The 19,366-nt window shown below is 37.9% G+C and overlaps 1 protein-coding gene across 6 annotated transcripts in view; it reads right to left on the bottom strand.

The window, feature by feature from the left end:
• Positions 1-18,726, bottom strand: part of R3HDM2 (R3H domain containing 2) — a 128,309-nt gene extending 109,583 nt beyond the window's left edge. For 3 of the 6 annotated variants that reach the window (XM_036235789.1, XM_036235791.1, XM_036235796.1), the window contains exon 1: positions 18,533-18,579. The gene's annotated coding sequence lies outside the window, so the exon portion shown is untranslated. Of the gene's footprint in view, positions 1-18,532 lie in introns of all 6 variants that reach the window. The other 3 variants (XM_036235797.1, XM_036235801.1, XM_036235786.1) reach the window with 3 other exon arrangements.
• Between the last annotated feature and the right edge of the window lie 640 nt (positions 18,727-19,366).

The raw sequence follows: 19,366 nt of genomic DNA, 5'->3' as shown, positions 1-19,366 counted from the left end.
TCATGGTCTAGCAATTCTCTCTTGTGATGGTAGGCAGTGGCAGCAAGATGATTTTGCCCAACTGTAGGCTAATATTTTAAGTGTTCTGAGCGCATTTAAGGTAGAGAAGGCTAACTTACACTGTTCAGTAGGTGTATTAAATGCATTCTCAACTTTCAATGGGTTTATTGGGACATAACCCCATTTTAAGTGAAGCATCAGTACAATACCAATTTTCTACTCAATACCCATTTCCCATAACAAGATATCATAGCTGCCGATAACTCACTTGATTCTGAGAAATAACTCAGTTTAGATATTTTATTATCAAGTACATCTAGGAAAACACAGAAGGGCCTTGCATCTGGAATCCATTTTTTTTTTTTTTTTTTACCGGAAATTGATCCCTGAAGATAGCAAAGAACAGATTATTAATTAAGAAGAAGAAACAGTTTCTTTTTAATGGAACCATCCCCACTAAAGGAATCAGGGTTCCTTGCAGAAATGACTGACTCCCGGTCTGGAGCAAGTAAAGTACAACATGAGTCTGAAACACCTAGTTGTGTCAGAGTGTAAGAAAGTGCTCAAAATCTGATTTGGACATGTCAAAAGGATAATACAGGAGTCAGTTTGAAATTCCTATACCCTTATACCATTAACCAAATTATGACAATTGCTGTATTTGATATGAGTATTGTTGGTACTTTTAATACTGACAGCAATGGATTGTAACATACTGATTTTTTTTTTAAATACCAAATCTATAGTGATCTTCGAAAACAAAAAAGGGTGGGGAGAAGTCAACCTCTTCTTCATAGAAAAACACCAATTAGTAAATGCAGACAAAATGAAGAAAAAAATCAACATTTTGCAACCACCAATATAACTGATTCAGGCAATCGATGTTAAGACCACTAGGTACAATATTGGGGAACAAGTCATGCAATAAAGGTTTCGCCCTATAAATTGTTTCTTAATTACAAAAAGTTACCTTTACAAAAAAGAAATGTAGCTGGCACTAAGTAAATGATCAAACTTAATAACACCAATAATGGGACAAAGTAACATCATGTGCAGAGAAGCATATATCTTCTTGCCAAAAATGTTTACATTGAATCTAAACATGACAAACCCAAATTATAAAACATTCTTCAACACAACTGGCCTGGGCTCTTCAAAAATATCAACGGGAAAAGGAAAAGAGAATTGCTCTGAATTAAAAGACTAAAAAGACATGACAATTAAATGCATGATCCTTGAATAAATCCAGGATTGGAAGGAGAGTTACAAAGCAGTATCTCGATTATTGAGATAACTGAGGAAATTTTAATATAGACTATATATTATGTTACTGTAAGATACTTTAAATGTGATGACTCTGATAATAATGTTATGGTAATATAGGAAAACACCTTGTTTTTAGGTTATAAATGCTTAAGAAATTTTGTGGTGAAGCTTCCTGATGTCTATAATTTCCTAATACGCAATTTAAAAAAATAATGTAAATATGTGTAGGGAGGGAAGTGGGGGAGAGAGGTGAAGAGAGGTAAATAAAAAGTGTGGGAGCACAAATGTGACAAAATATTTGATAAATATAAGTAAAAGTTATACCGGTATTCTCTGTATCACTCTTTCGACTTTTCTATAGGTTCGAAATTCTATGAAATAAAGTTGGGGTAAAAAAAAAAAAAAGGCAGCAGCAGCAACATTAATGCAAACTCTTGGCTATCCAGCATAAATTTTACTGTGTCCTGAAAAGCAATTCCATTTGGTGATTCTGCATGAAACTGGGTTATGTTCTGGCTGCATGATGATGGACAAATAACCTAACGTAACCTCTCGACTATAGTCTGAATGTGTCCTCCCAAAATTCGTATGTTGAATCCTGCCCCTAAAGGTGATAGTATTAGGAAGCGGGGCCTTTGGGAGGTGATTAGGTCACATGGGCAGAGTCCTCACGAGTGGGTTCAGTGCCTTCAAAAAAAAGGCTCCAGAGAAATTCCTATACCCTTATACCATGTGAGGACACAGTGGCTATGAACCAGGAAAAGGGCCCTCACCAGAATGTGACGATCCCGGTACCTTGATCTTGGATTTGTCAGCCTAGAACTGAGAAATAAATTCCTGCTGATAAACCAGCCAGTCTGTGGTATTTTGTTATAGCAGCCAGACAGACTTAGACACTCCCTAAGCATCAACTGTAAAATAGGGATAATACGGTACTCCATGGGAATTATTACTCTGAGGATTAAATGATCTAATATGTACTACTATGCTTTCACGATATATTCTTTGTTCACTTAACTCTCTTGTAAGTATGGAAAAACTGAACCTATTTTTAGACCCTGTCTTGCCAACTAGTTTACAGGCTACAATAACTTTATTAAAACTTTGTGAATTACCAAACATATCCAAATTCAAACAAATTAAAATATATTCCATTTCAATCATTTTTTGTCTGGCTTCTCTCATGTGGCATCTATCAGTACTTCATTTTTTTCATGGTTGAATACTATCCCTTTGTACAATGTAGATATTCTGTTTATCTATTTATCAACTGATAAGATATCTGGATTGTTTCCACTTTTTGGCTATTATAAATAATGCTGCTATGAAGATCATATGCTAACTCTATGTTTAACCTTTTGAGTAACTGCTAGACTTTCTCAAATTGGCTACTCCGTTTTATATTCCCACCCTCAGCGTATGAGGGTTCCAGTTTTTCCACACTTGTTATGATCTGACTTTTTGACTACAGTCAGTATGAACTGGTATTCATTGTGATTTTGACTGCATTTTCTCAATGATTAAAGATATGGAATATTTTTTTCCTGTGCTTCTTGGCTATTTGTATATTTTCTTTGGAGAAGTGTCTATTGCAATCCTTTGTCCATTTTTGAATTGGGTTGTCTTTTTATCATTGAGTTTTAAGTTTTTTATATATTCTAGATACAAATGTCAGGTATGATTTACAACCATGTTTTTGTATAGCCTGCAAACTAAGAATGGTTGTAACATTTTCAAATAATTGGAAAAAAATCAAAATAATAATTTGTGACCCTTGACTATTATATGTGATTCAGATGTCAGTATCCATAAGATTTTACTAGAACACAGCTGTACCCATTCATTTACATAGTGTCCATGGCTGCTTTTGCCATACAAGGGCAGAGGTGAGTAGCTGTGATAAGCTATATGGCCTGCAAAGTGGAAAATCTTTCCTATCTGGTCCCCTTTAATGGATCCCCACTATATCCGTTGATTTTTTTGAATCAGGAAATTAAATGTAAAGGCTTGATTAAATTTAGGTTCAGCTATTTTCACATGACTACTTCAGAGCCGGTAGCTTCATGTTGCATAGCACCTAGTCATCCTACTTTTAGGAATGGCGAGATTCATGGGGAGCTTCATTCAGGTGGTGTTTATAGACTTAGTGTTTGCACTCTCCCCCAAAATTTATATATTGAAGCCCAACTGCCAACATGACTACTTGGAAATAGGGCCTTTACAGAAGTAATTATGGTTAAATGAGGTCAAAAGAGTGGGTTCCTAATCCACGGGTCCTTCTAAGAGGAGATGCCACAGAGCACTCTCTCCACTCTCTGAGGACACAGCGAGAAGGAAGCCAGCCACCTGCAAGCCAAGAAGAGAGTCCTCCCTAGAACCTAACCATGCTAGCACTCTGATCTTGGACTTCCAGCTTCAAGAACTGGGAGAAAATAAACATTTGTCGTTTAAGACATCCAGAAGAAGAAAAAAAAATTGTCTTCCATCTAAGAACCTATAAAAATAAATCTACCATTAGCACAAATAATAGAGCTAACATACTCTGAAGTATCTGTCAAATGGTCAAAGCAGCAGCTTCTCAAAGCTCACATCTACTCCTTCCTCAGGACATTAGTGAGTTAAGTGTCAGGAACAGGCATAGGCTGCCTTAGTCCCAAAAATGTCAGTCTTTATATTAAAATCCAATGACATCGGGCTGTAAAAGTGCCTCTTAAATTCTGGTATTTCCTGGGGCCTCATCTCCACTCTCTCATCACTCTGTTTGCCAAAGGTGATCTCCTACCCTATCACAGATTAAACCCCATTCGTGTACAGTATACTCTAAAACCTAAATACCCCTGCCTCTCTCTACAGCTGCAGATTAAACAACTAGCTGCTATACATTTCCAAAAGTAAACTCTCTACCAACACTCCTCTAACCCCAAAATTGTCCCTATTTTTTAGTGATGTATATTTTACTAGTTACAGCTGTACAACATGATTCAATATATGTACAGCAAAATGATCACAATAAGTCTAGTTAAGCACTATCGCCAGACACATTCACGAAATTTTTTCCTTGTGATGAGGACTTTTAAGATCTACTGTTAGCAACTTTCAAAATACACAATATAGTATTATTAACAATAGTCAGCATGCTGTATATTACATAACCAAGCCTTATTTTTTTCATAACTAGAAGTTTTTACCTTTTGTCCACCCATTTCACCACCCCTCACCCCTTGCCTCCGGCAACTACCAGTCTGCTCTCTGTATCTGAGTTGTTTTTCTTTTTTCTTTTTTTAGATTCTACACAAGTGAGATTACACAATATTTGTCTTTCTCTGATTTATTTCCCTTAGCAAAATGCCCTCAAGGTCCATCTTCCATCCATGTTGTTGCAAGTGACAGGATTTCCTTCTTTTTTATGGCTGCATAATATTCCATTGTATTGCATATGCATGTATGTGTATCCACATTTTCTTTATCCATTGATTTGTTGCTGAACACTTAGGTTGTTTGTCTTGACTACTGGGAATAATGCTGCAATGAACATGGGAAAGCAGATACCTTATCCTGATAGTGATTTCATTTCCTTCAAATATATATTCAGAAGTGGGATTGCTGGGTCGTATGGTAGTTGTTTTTGATTTCTTGAGGAACCTCCACACTGTTTTGTTTTGTTTTTTCCCATAGTGGCAATACCAATTTATATTCTCTCCAACAGTGCAGCAGGGCTCCCTTTTCTCCATATCCTCGCCAACATTTACCTCGTCTTTTTGAAGATAGCCATTCTAAGTGTGAGTGGTATCTTATTGTGGTTTTGATTTGCTTTTCCCTGATGACTGGTGGTGCTGAGAACCTTTTCACCTGTTGCCCATATGTATGTCTTCTTTGGAAAAATGTCTATTCGGTTCCTCTGCTCATTTTTTAACCAGATTATTTTCAATTAAGTTGTATGAATTCTTTATATATTTTGGATATTAAGCCCTTATCAGATATATTTGTAAATATTTCTTCTTATTCAGTAGGTTGTCCTTTCATTTTGTTGATGATTTGTTTCCCTTGCTGTGCAGAAGGTTTTTTAATCTGATATAGTCCCACTTGTTTATTTTTGCTTTTGTTGCCTTTGCTTTTGGTGTCAAATCCAAAAAAAGTATCAAGATAGATGTCAAGAAGCTCACAGCTTCTGTTCAAGGAGTTTTATATTCAGGTCTTAAATTCAAGTATTTAATCCATTTAAATTAATTTTTGTGCATGGTGTAAGATAGTGGTCCAGTTTTCCTAAGACCATTTCTTGAAGACTATCCTTTCCTCACTGTGTATTCTTAGCTCCTTTGTCATCAACTAATTGACCATATATACATGGGTTTATTTCTGTGCTCTCTATTCTGTTCCATTAATCTGTGTCTTGCTTTTATGCTAAAACCATAATATTCTGATTACTATAGCTCTGTGATAGAGTTTGAAATCAGAAAGTGTGATGCCTCCAGTTTTGTTCTTTCTCAAAATTGCTTTGGCTATTCACTGTCTTTCGTAGTTGCATACTGATTTTAGGACTGTTCTATCTTGTGAAAAATGCCATTGGAATTTTGATAGGGATTGTACTGAATCTGTGGATTGCTTTGGGTACTATGGGCATTTTAAAAAGATTAATTCTTCCATTCCGTAAGCATGGGTATCTTTACATTTATTTGTGTCTTCAATTTTTTCATCAATACCTTATGGCTTTCAGGTCATTCACCTCCTTGGTTAAATTTATTCCTAGGCATTTTACTCATTTCGATGTAATTATAAATGGTATGGTTTCCTAATTTCTACTTCTGATAGTTCATTATCAATACATAGAAACACTACTAATTTGTGTAGATTCTAGATCCAGCAACTTTACTAAATTATTTGTTGTAACAGTTTGGTAGAATGTTTAGGGTCTTGTCTATATGTCACTTGCAAATAGTTACAGCTTTACTTTTTCCTTTCCAATTTGATTTTTTTTCCTTGCTTAATTGCTCCAGCTAGAATTTCCAATATGTTGAATAAAAATGGCGGGAAAAAGCTTTCAGCTTTTCACCACTGAATATGTTAGCTGTGGGCTTGTAATATATGGCCTTTATTATGTTGAACATTTCCTCTATACCCACTTTGTTCTTATTATAGATATCAACTGTTGTCAAATACTTTTCCTGCATCTGTTGAGATGACGACTTTTACCCTTCATTTTGTCAATATGGTGTATCACATTAATTGATCTGCAAATGCTGAACTATCCTTGCACCCAAAAGAAATCCCACTTTGGTGTAGGATTTGGTGTAGTAATTATGGTGTAGGTCCTTTTAATGTGTTAATTCGGTTTGCTAATAATTATTATTATTATTATTATTATTTTTTTTTTTTGGTCAAGGATTTCTGTATCTATGTTTACCAGGGATATTGGCCTGTAATTTTCTCGCAGTGTCCTTGTTGATTTTTATATTAGGGTTATGCAGGTCTCATACAATAAGTTTGGAAGTACTTTCTCCTCTTCTAAATTGTGGAAGAGTTTAAGAAAAATTGGTATTAATTCTTCTTTAAATGTGTGGTAGAATTCACTAGCAAAATCATAAGGTCCTGAACTTTTGTACATTGGGAGGTTTCTGATTACTGGTTCAATCTCTTTACTAGTAATGGGTCTGTTCAGATTTTCCATTTCTTTATGACTCAGTCTAGGTACGTTGTATGTTTCCAGGAATTTCTCCATTTCTTCTAGGTTGTCCAATTTGTTGGTGCATAACTGTTCATAGTAGTCGCTTACTATCCTTTGCTTTTCTGTGGAATCAGTTGTAATGTCTCCTCTTTTGTTTCTGATTTTGTGTCCTCTTTTTTTCTTGGTGAGTCTAGCTAAAGGTTTAAGAATTTTATTTATTTTTAAAACCAGCTTAGTTTCATTGTTCTTTTCTATTATCATTTAGTCTTCATTTATTTCTGCTCTGATATTTGTTATTTTCATCCTTACACTAACTTTGGGCTTAGTTTGTCTTTTTCTAGTTCCTTGAAACATAAAATTAGGTTGAGATCTTTCTCATTTCTTAATGTAGGCTTTACCACTATGAACTTCCCTTTTAGAACTGCTTTTGTTGTATCTGACCGGTTTTGTATTTTATTTGGCATATTTCCATTTTCATTTGTCTCTGGGATTTTTTTTTTCTCTTTTAATTTCTTCTTTGACCCACTGATAAGTAGTATGCTATTTAATCTCCACACATTTGTAAAGTTTCCAGGTGTCTTCTTGTAATTGATTTCTAGTTTCATACCATCGTGGTCAGAAAAGAATCTTGATATAATTTTAATCTTCTAAATTTATTATGTTATTTTGTGGGCTAACATATTATCTATTCTGGAGAATGTTCCATATGCACTTGAGAAGAATGTGTATTCTGTTGCTTTTGGATAGAATGTTCTATACATGTCTGTTATGTCCATCTATTCTAATTTGTTACTTGAAGCCAATGTTTCCTTATTCATGTTTTATCTGAATAATCTATCCATTGATGAAAGTGGGGTACTGAAGTCCCTCTATTATTGTATCGCTATCTATTTCTCTCTTTAGGTCTGTTAATATCTGCTTTATGTAGATACTCCTAAAATCTGCCCCTTTATCTCAGCAACACCACCCAGCAACCCGAGACAGAAGTTATCTATTCCCAATTCCTTCCCTCTCCTCCTGCATTTAACTAATCTCTAATTTCTGGCACCATCCCCTGGATCCATCTGATCTTCTCAGGTCCTGTCCCCTCTTCTTCACTCCCAGCACTTCTGGGCAGACAATTTAGTTAATGTTGCAATACCTCCAGAGTCCTTTTTTGCCTTCAACTGGCTATGGTCTCAATGGAGCTGCTCTGTTGGCCTCTATCCCTGAACAACTAAAAGTCTCTAACCTATCCTTGATGGATGTGTAGTATGGAGTAAGAAATAAATCTGCTGTTTCAAGCTACTGAGATTTGGGGTTTGTTTCTTACCCAGCATACTATGGTCTATCTTGATTTCAACATCTTATGCATGGATTAAGACAACAGCCTCATACCCAGTGTCTCTCCCTTTACTCTAAATAGCCTGTATTTCTCCAAATTGCTACCATAGTTACCTCTGTAAAACAATCATTTCATTTTTCTGAATAAAATCTTTAGAGGTCCCTCTTTGCCTCAAAATAGTCCATATTCTTTAATATAGCTCTTAAAGCCTACCATAAAATCAGGCTCTACATATATCTTTCCAGCCATTCAAAATGCTGCTACCTCTCCACACATATCACATTCTTTAGTACTCCTGTCTTTGGCGAGGCTATTCTATCTGCCTGAAAAGCCTTTCTACTTTTCACCTCCCCATCCTACCTTTGCCTGTCTAGCCATACATACATACCCCCGTCAGCTATTCCTCCCATTCTCTCAACAGCTATTCAAATTTGGCTCCCTTCTCAAGGCCCCTATTTTACCAAGCCTCTTTACTCTTAACACACCAGCCCCCTAACTCAAAAGGAGAAATCTATATTACAAGGACTACTAATCCCTAAAGCAAGAGCTCCCTCAAATTCCTTTGTCCAAACACCAAACACATGTCCCCACCCCTTCCTTTACTCTTCCTTCTATCTTAAAGAGATAACTATAATTTTATCTTTGTTCTGGGTTTCGTCTTCTCCACATGCTCAAGGATTTCACTCCATTATCACCGCTTTCTATTGTCTTGCTCATACCCAAACATATAAATATGCTTGAGTCTCTCATCTTAAAAAGCTCTTCCTTGAACTCCACATTCCCTTACTACTGTCCTCTCCATCTCTTTGTAATCTTGAAAAACAGGGCTTATTTGCCTTTTCTTTCCCGCTCCTATTTATACCTCAACCCAATGCAATTTAGCCTCTTTCATCACTCCAGTGACCCTGCTCTCACCAACGTCACCAATGACTAGAGCGCTAAATACGGTAAGTTCTCTCCCGTCCTTATCATACTTGAACTTTATACAACAACTAACATGACTGCCTGCCCTCTTCTTGAAACTCTCTCTTCTAAGATCTTATCACACACACTTTATTGGTTTTCCAACTGCCTTCTTAGCCTCTACAATTTTCTTCCAGGGTTCCACTGTTACCAGTCACACTTTTAACTGTCAGTGTACTCCAAGCTCCTCAGCCTTCAGCTCTTCAGTTTTGACATGATCCTTAGATGACCCAAATCCATCACTTTGACTACAATGTATATACTTTGACTCCCAAATGACTCTTCTGCCCCAATTTTTCTCTCCAACTCCACACAGGTACATCTAACTTCCTACTAGACATTTCCACATGACTTGACAGGTACCTCAAATTCAACCAATCCAAAACCAAACACCTCACATTTATTCCCAAACAAGCAACTTCCTATATTACCAAGATCATAAATAATGTTACCATCCACACTGGGATGAAATACAGAAAACTAGGAGTCAACCAAGAGTTCATCTCTCTCACCAAAACATACACATATACACACACACACACACCTCCAAGTCTAAAAGATTCTACCTACTAAATATCTCTTGAATCTGTTCATCCCTGTGCAACTGCAGGACCACTTTAGACCCTTATCTGGATTATTTTTACTGCCCTTAAACTGGACTACCTGATTCCAATCTATTTCCCAATCTAGATCCCAAATTGCTAAAAAGTGATCTTAAAAAAAAAAAAATCCTTGAAGAGTTTTCATAGTTTAATACGAAATTTAAACTTTTTAGCCTATCAAATAAGGCCTTCAAGATCAGGTTCCTACCTACTTCTCTAGTCTTTTCTCTAACCCTGTAAGTACCCCATGTGTAAGTACATCCTGCTCCTTGCAGTTTGTCAAAGGCATCATGCTGTTCTGCTCTATACCTCCACCTTTTATATATGCAACCCATCCCTAGAACTCTCTTCCCCATACTTCACCTGGCTAACTCCTGTCAGCCTATCAAAATTCAGCTGGATCATCATCCACTGACAGAGTCTTTCCAGATCTTCACTGTGCTTCTGAAGCACTTTGTGCATTCCTCTAGCTCAGTATTCATTAGGCTGAAGTATCGCTAACTGACTTATCTAAGCTCTTTGAAGGTAAGAATTATGTCTTATTATTTTATACTCCCAGCACCTAATACCGTAGTTATTCATATGCTGGTTGAATTAATTAGTCCATTGAGACTCAATTCAAACTTTACCTCCTCTGAAAGAGGAATCTGATTCTGTCATTTAGAGTTAACAATCCCTCCTCCTTGTTCTCATATTAAATTTTATCACCACCTTATAACACTTATGACCTTGTAAGTTAATTTAGTCTTTTGTAATAAGACACAAGCTCCTTGAGGATATGGACAATGTTAAATTTATCTTGGTATCTTTAGCATGTAACACAATATCTAACAAATAATGGACATCTATTAAACATTTAATTGTTCTTTCCATAAATTTCTTGATGTCAGGTATTACTTTGGAAGCAGTTCTACAAGTCTGACTTGAAGATCTCCAAAAAAAAAAGAAGAAGGACCAGAAACTGAGGTACCTTCTAACAGAGAACTGTTCTGGGAAGAAAACATATAAGCAATGTTTTTTTCTAACACAAACTAAAACTAAACTGACAGTTTCTCTGATTTCTAAGCTTATACTATAAGAGAGGCTCATAATGCACCAAAGAAGTTAGATAAATTGCATCTGTGTTAATGAAAAAAGTTGGGTTGGTAAAATGACATAGTGGCAATGAATGCCTATAATTCTTAATTAAAAATCTGTAATCTTGTCAGGGAGCCTCATGTGACAGATAGTCTGTATACACAGGTAAAGTTAAATTTGTGTCCCTTACTGTGGGCATTGAGCAAAACACAAGTCAACAATAAATGAAAGCATAGAATAGAGAACACAGAAAAGATTCTCATGGCTTAGAAAACATTACAAATCTAAATAGATCCTATGGCTGAATCCACCCAGTCTACTAAATTGAAAAGACAATTGCCATTGCCCAACCTGTAAGAAAGCAAGACACATAAAAACAGTGAAAGCAAGGTTAATTGCAACAAGAAAAAAAGAAAAGAGAGAAATACAGCACACAGAAATTAAGCACCACTTTCCGCCAATACTAACTTCAATGCTGTTCTGTTATTTAAGAGCACTGGAGAACATTATTTAGAGACTTATAATTTGATCATGTTTAACACAGATCATCTTCTGGGAAGTAGGCTATGCTTGCTGACTGTGACCACCAAACAGTTGCAAACTCTTTTCAGCTACATGGAAAGCATTCTCCTTTAATATCTGCAGATACTTCTTTGTCCCTCTTCTGTATTTTATCTACTAATTATGGGTAGGATAAAATATTGAAGCTAGCCTGAGAATCCATTAAGTGCAGCTTCAATCTCAAGTCTTTACCTTTTAAATCAATAGATGGATCAAGAATTACTGCTGTACTTAATCTTCAGAGATATCTCCCAAAGCCTGTTTTCCTCTACCCTAAAAGGAAACAGACCACCAACTCCATTTTACATATAAAGACACTTATTCAGCGGAGTTACCGAGGGTTAACTCAGAAAAGACTCAGAGAACTTCAAACAGGGTTAAAAATTCAAAGTTTTAAGCACTGGCTCTGATTTTACTCCCTTACCAAACAGGTTTGTATTCTTTCAAAAGTTCTCCTATTTTACTAGTTAAATAACTTAATTTTTCAGCCATCATAGTCATTTGGTTAAAAAAGAAATAATATTCCTACACTATCATATAGTGAAACTACTCCAATTGCAAACTGTCTTGGTCTTCTCGTTTCTCCACAGTCAAAAACACTGCTAGGATGGAGAGTAAAACACAAAGAATAAATTTTAGACCAAATAACTCTGAAGGAAAAATAAGGAGAATTTGAAAGGGGGATAAATGATATAAGGCTGACGATAACTTGATGAGAAAAGTACAACTTGATGGTACAGGTGGCAAGGGCAAAAACTTAGTTCAGCAATTCAATTGTTGGCCTTAGTATTGCTCTGGCCCAAACCAAGACTTAAATAATATTCTCTCTTGGGTATGGTGTTAGTTAGGAGTGGCGAAACAACTGGAAAAACCACAATCTAGAACATACACCTCTAGAATATACACCTGTCTATTCTTTTCCTTACAGCTAGTAGAGGAATAAGATGAAAATCACATGCTCTATAGAGCTCTTTTAGCATAGGAAGAGATCATGATCCTAGCAAATTTAACTTCAGTATGAGCTGAAACTCAGGATGAAATATGCAGAGAGAAATATGTAAGGTAAAGACAAAGAGAAACTAAGCTTTTATGGAAATAGGTTCAAAAGAGGCAGACAAAATGAGAGGTTGAGAGATGCCCTGAAAGGATCCAGAACATGATGTCCAAACCAGTGAGGGTTTTAGTTTTTGTTGTTTTGGGGTGGAGAGGCATTCAGGGGAAACAATGGTGTATCCCGAAGGCAAGGTAAAAGAGGAAGGGTGAAAGAACAAGTAATCTGTAGCTGAAGCCTAACTGAAAGCAAAGAAAAAACAGCAAAATGTAAGGCAAGTGACATAAAGTGCCCAGACACTAAAAAAAAAAAAAAAAAAAAAAAAAAGTTTAGCCTTTATACCAGGAGCAAGAAGAAGACAGTAAAAGGTTTTTGCAGGAGAAAATAACGGATTTAGTTTTCTTTGGCTAAAGGGTACAGAACTAAACGAAAGACTGGATGCAAGACTAGGGCAGGAAGGCCAGTTAAAAGCTATCAGTTATCCAGATGAGAGATGATGGTCTACAGAACTAAAGAAGTGGCAGTGCTAATGGAGAAAAATGGAAAGATTCAAGAGAGACTGAACAGATGAAAGTCTATATAACTTTATGAATATACACATTAAAGAGTAAGAAGGACTCAAGTTTGGATCCAGGTTTCTGGCTTAAACAACTAGGTGGCATCGTTAATAGAAAAAGAACTGAGAAAGAACACATTTCTATGGAGAAATTATTATTGCTTTGGTAATGTTGAACTTGAGGTTCTGTATGACAGTCATATAGAAATGTTCAACAGATCACTAAATAAACAAGCCTAGAGCTCAGGCAAGAGATCAGAACTGGAGACAGAGACTCGCATATTATTAGCTCGTAATATTAGATGCTAAGTGAAGCCATCAGAGTGGCTGAGACGTACAGACTATAAAGATAAATGTTTTTCAAGCCATCATCATAATAATAGATGCTAAGTGAAGCCATCAGAGTGGCTGAGACGTACAGACTATAAAGATAAATGTTTTTCAAGCCATCCAAGACAACTTGCCAGAGATACCCAAAACACCTGGAATGTTTATATAGCACACTGTTTCCTAGAAGTTATCATCTGGTTACTATCCTAGATTTTCTTCTTCCCTTTTCCCACAGAATCATATATAGCAAGGGCAAGGAGAAAGAACAATTTATGAGTATAGGGAGAAAATGTACTTCAAATGTATCCACTATTAAGTTTGGATTGATACTGCCTTGATTACTCCTGATTCTGTTAAGAAGCTTACAGAAGCTTTCGCAAGTCTGAACCACCTTTCTCCAAGGGATGAAGCACGTAATGCTGCCCGCATACCAAAACTATACATAAATTCTTACAACTGACATATACAACAGAAACAGTGCTTCCACACAAAAACATGAACTGCATACTTGGAAAATCTAGTCTTTTAATATAAACACTGATGCCACTTTAAGGTCCATAGCTTTTAGAAAAGAGAAAAGTGCTTTGAAATATGAAATGTGGTTTTGATTATCAAAAATAAACACTGCAACACAAACACTATCACCATGAAATATACCAAAAGCATCCACACAAGAAGATAATAGACCAAGTAGCAAAGGGAACTAGTTAATAAAGTTAAAACGGTCTGTCTATATTCTGTAGATTAGACAAGAATTGTATAGAAGACTAACAGTAGGAGCAAAAATACCTTGAAAAGATCAAGATAGAACCTGATTAGCTTGCAAACCAATTTTCTCTTTCTTTTCCCACTACAGACTCATAATCAACAAAAAGCAACTAGAAACAGAGGTCTTTTAAAACCTGCTGATTACCTCAATTATCCTTACACTTCTAGCTCTATAGGATAAAGACTTAAGCTGAGATCTTTTGGGACCTCAGAATAATTGTACGGGTGCAAAACTATCATTTTTACTTGCTTGCAAAAGATTTTGAGATCTTTGATGTAAAAAAAAAAAAAATTCCCCCAAGAAAATATCCAGAAAGACCTAAAAATTACTCTCTAGGAAAAATTGAAGACTTTTGACAATTTAGAAAAGTCGCAGTGTGACAAGTAAGCAAGCAATTAAAGGAAATGAAAAGATTTTTGATGCTTTTGTAGTTAACAAACTAAAGAGGAATACATGTAGTTAACAAAATAAAGAGGAAGGATTCAATAAAATGAATCCTTTAAAAATACAAAATGTTTTGATTCCTGGAAAACATGATTGCTTGAAGCTTTTGCACCTTTTTCTCCTTCCCCTCTCTCATCTCTAGCCTGGGGATTCCCACTCTGATCAGTTCTTTTTTAAAAAGTATAGGAAAGCACTCTGGGAAACTTACTGTCAAAATCAGAAAGCTGGAACAGCTTTCCCAGCATGGGCTCAAACACCTGGACTGAACAACTCACAAGAGATCATGCAGAAAAGTGAAAAGAACACTTGGATTTAAGAAGCTTTCCAGAATCTTGCCTTTCATACATCCCAGGTAAAAATAATGAAATCCCTGCAGATTATTATAATTCAAGGCTTTCAACGTCGATTTTTTAAAAGTGTTGGAGAAAACATATATGCTAAGGAAATCTAAGGGAACTCGAAGAGGAGTCAAAACAGATTAAAGTCATGAAATCTTTCCTATCTCTCTGTTTTCAGAAATAACCTCAAACTTAAGAAGGAACGGACACAGTAACTTCATTGGCAAAATGGAACAGGTGCTACACTGCTAAATTGGCAACCATGGTAAGAACAAAAGTTAACCACTAAAAGACCATCAAATGGAATGTTCTCTATACAGGGTGAGAGGGATACAGCTGGAGGAACACACTGAGGCCACTGTGTATAAAGAAGGTCTCTAAAATTAGACCCACCAACTGTATTCATGCACACATATTAAAGCCATGAGTTGTTTGTTATTTGTCCTACTTGTAAACTGGGAGCACATTCCACAGAGGGACAGAGCCTCTAATCCAATCTTATAAGGAGGCATAGAAAAACCTTCAACACAGTTTCACAAAGTCTCTCCTCTGCACTTCCTGGGACCATGTAACCAAAATGCAACACTTTTTATTCCTTCCCAAAAATCTTTTTCCTGAAAGCTTCCCTTGAGTTCATTAAGAAATCTGGCACAGGATTAAGCACTGCATCATTCAGAAACCATGACCTACACTTAAACCATTATCAGTACTCAATATTTATCTATCTATAAGAGGTGATAAGGCATATAGATGTTTATCTCTGGGGCTTGAAAAATACTTCCTAAAAACTATGTGAAAGGATTTAAAAGGGAACAACAGAAGTTTGGTAGAAGTCTTTTCTCAATCTGCCTAAATCATGTAAGAAATTATTCACAAAATGAGAACTATTAATACACTTATGATGCTATTACTTCTTTATACTAATATCCAAACCAGATCCAGTCCACCAGATACAAGATCCCCAATTCTCCCCAACACTCCAAAACTGTTCTCTCATTGGCCTGGCAGCTCTCAGTGTCCTGGCAAAGGTTTAATCAACTTCTTAGGCTGTGTCACTAGCATTCCCACAAAGTATTTAAAGCACTGCTTCACCCCTTTGCTTTCCCACACTGGAGGACAGTTGCTAGGACTGCCCTAAACCCAAAGAGAAATCTCATCCAGATCACTCTAGCCAGAAGGTCAAGGAAGGTGAAAAATGCACCAATCAAGAAACAAGGAAAAAAATAAATGAGGAATAATCCACTGAACTCAGAGAGCCTGCTCCTTCTATCCTCAGATTTAATATAGAACTTAGTTGCTAAAAATGCCCCCCCCAAAACAGATTTGTTAAAAAAAAAAAAAAAAAAAGGATCAGATGTTCCCCAGAACCAAACTCTACCACGTTAGAGAAAGCTATTCTTGTAGTTTTTGAGCTCAACTGTCTCCACATAAATGGGAAAAAAAACATAACCCACACAGCCTGGACTATAAATACTAACGTCTTCAGTCTACTGAAAAATTCAAAGTGGAACTAGCCTGCTCAGCTCTTTGGGACCAAACAGGTAAGGATGGTGATGTCTAACTGGGGATGTGGACAAAACTCAAGAGAAGAACCTGTAACATTAGGTAAAAATCTAGGATCTGAGATAAATCTTCCTCTAAGACCACCAATGCCAAAGATTCCCCATCCTCTTTGCCTTTGAAGTGTTTTCATTCAATGACCTGAAAGCCCAAGACTGTCAAAAGACATAAATGGCAAGAACTGACAGAAAAACATCTCAATTTCTTATGAGTACCTTACAACCTAGTGAAAATCTATTTCATACCTCCAAGGACAACTAATCATGACCAGAAATTCATGACAATGAAAGAGTTTAAAAAGAAAATTCCTCACCTATCCAATTATTTCCCAAGTGCCAACTGCATGTCAAGTGCTATTCTCAGTGCTGAGGGTAGAGCAATTAACAAAACAGGACTATGCTCTCATGAAGCTTCTTAATGGGGAAGACAAAATATATAGTATGTTATAGGTTGATAAGGGGTAAAGAGAAAAAGCAGATAAGTGGAATAGGTAATTAAGTAAAGGTATGTGGGGGAGGGATTTTGCAATTTAGATAGCCAAGGAAATTTCACTGTTAGAGTGAAATTTGACTAAACGCCTAAGGAAGTGAGGGGACAAGGCTGTGCAGCTTTATAAGGAAAAGGTGATCCAGGGAACAAGTGCATTGTCCCTGAAGCAGAAGTGTGCCTGGTGTGTTCAAGGAACAGCCAGGAGACAAGTGCTTATATTGAGGGCAAAGAGTGCTACAGATCTAAGGCTTTAAAAGCACCTGCAAAGCCTCTGATTTTTATTTTGAGAAAAGAAGCCATCTCCTCTTGACTCCTTTTCCATTAAAATATCAGGCACCCTATTTTTACATATATAATGTTTTAAATTTTGTTTTGAATTGTGGAGATTTACAGTATCATCGTACATTGGACACAAAAACAGATGGAACTGCAACTCTGAAATTTAACTTTTGCTGCCAGTTCATCAGACCTTCAAGAAAGGTTCCCAGTTCTCTTAATCCTGTAGAGAATAGCAACAGAAGAAAAATACAAAAAGTGAACTGAATTAACCTAACCTACCACTTACCACCACTAAACTGTTTTAGTTTTGATCCCCCAGGCTCCAAAAAGAAAAAATAAAGGAAATATGGGAGAAAGAAAACAAACAAAAAAGCATTAGTAATAAAGCAAAACTAATTCAAGTACCAATATGACTACCCAAAAATACAATAAGATGCTAGAAATCTGCGACATTCCTGAAGTGGAATCTGTCACCTCCCTACTCCCCAGTCTCCATGTTACCTACCAACACGAGAAGCCAGGACGCAGGCTTCTCAATTTTACTTGTTTGAAAAATACATATACAAGAACATTCATCCAATTGGAATCTAATTTAAATTTCCCCACACCTTTCTTTGGTTTAATGAACCTCTGGGGCTGTTATTCGGTCACTATCATTATACAACTCACTTTGAATAAATATTCTGTGGTATTACTAAGCTAACGGTCATACATGTTGAAAATTTGGGGCTCTACAATAAATCGAAATAGAGAAGTTTTCAGAGGCTCCAGTGAGTTATGAGCTTAGTGTAGGCCCAACTTCTAAGCTCCAGAAACATGACTCTGTATGTTCCAACTCAAATCCCTGTCCCCTAATAAATTCGGACACTCGCATAATTTGAAACACTCTAACACCTTCCCCTCCTATTTTTCCAATCCTCGAAGGAAAACTGAGCCCCAAGAAACAAATGGGGCTAGACGCCCCCAAGCACTACAAGGGCTCAAGTTTTTAGGTCCCCCCCCCCGCCTGCCTCGCACAGGCCACAGGTGGTGCCAGCCCCCCGCCCTCCACCCCGCGCCCCCTGCGCACACTCGGGGCGTCTCTAGCCTGGGGCGATACTTCACCGGAGACTCCGGCCCTGACCCACAGCCCCCGGCCCGCGAAGCTCCAACGCAGACAACCCAGGCCGGGGGCCTCAGCCCGCCAGTCCGCGCGGCCGCCACGCCCCCTCCCCACGGGCCGCCCGCGCCGCCCGCCCCCTCGGCCGGGAGGTGGCCTCACCTCACGCGGGCCGTAGCGGGGAGGGCGCCCGCGTCTCCGCCCGCCTCCCAGGCCCACGGCCGCTCGGCTGCGGCTCGGCCCCGACGGCCCGCGGCGGCGCGCTTCTGGGGGCGGGCTCTTCTCGGCGGGGGCTTCCCCAGAGCTCCGGGCTGGGAAGCAGGGGGGACTGGGGCGGGGGAGGGGAAAAGGGGCTTGGGAAGGAGGGGGGAGAGGGGAGAAAAGGGGGGGAACCAAACTCGGAGAGGGAGAAAAGGGGGAGGGGGAAAATCACGAGGGGAAGAAAGGCCAAGAGTCCGCCCCCGCTGCGGCCTGCGCGCTACGTCACCACGTCCGGCGTATTCGTCACCGCGTGCTGCGACCCGCTCGTCCCTGCTTCCTGCGCATCTCTGCATGCCCGCAGACTCCCCCTACCTGCTCACTCACCCAGTCCGCACTCGCCCTCTTCTTCCCAACGCACACGCCCACCCACACTCCCACGCGAGCACACTCGCCCACTGTTTCTCCCTTGGCGTTACCTGTGTCTCTGCCACCAATCCACATCCAGTGTGATCCTCAGTCAACCTTAAACCCATCAAGCCTGTCAGAGTCACCCTAGATTTAAACATAAAACTAATTAAATTTACAGAGCACTTTCAAAACGGCCTTTCACTTGGGACATCAACTTCTGTGCCCAAAAGAGCATTTTTGCAACAAATATTTGTAGTATAAATGGATAAAGATCACGGAGTAAGTAAAGGTCCATTTTTCTCCAGGTGTAAAAATTTAAATAAAGCAGGTTTAAGTCCATCCTATTAAAATCACTTATTGTCACTACTACCCCTCTAGGATATAGTT

The sequence above is a fragment of the Rousettus aegyptiacus genome, unplaced genomic scaffold (assembly GCF_014176215.1).
Source record: "Rousettus aegyptiacus isolate mRouAeg1 unplaced genomic scaffold, mRouAeg1.p scaffold_m13_p_2, whole genome shotgun sequence".
NCBI classification, from domain to species: Eukaryota; Metazoa; Chordata; class Mammalia; order Chiroptera; family Pteropodidae; genus Rousettus; species Rousettus aegyptiacus.
The sequence above is the reverse complement of the archived record's forward strand: the minus strand, read 5'-3'. Positions and strand labels throughout refer to the sequence as shown.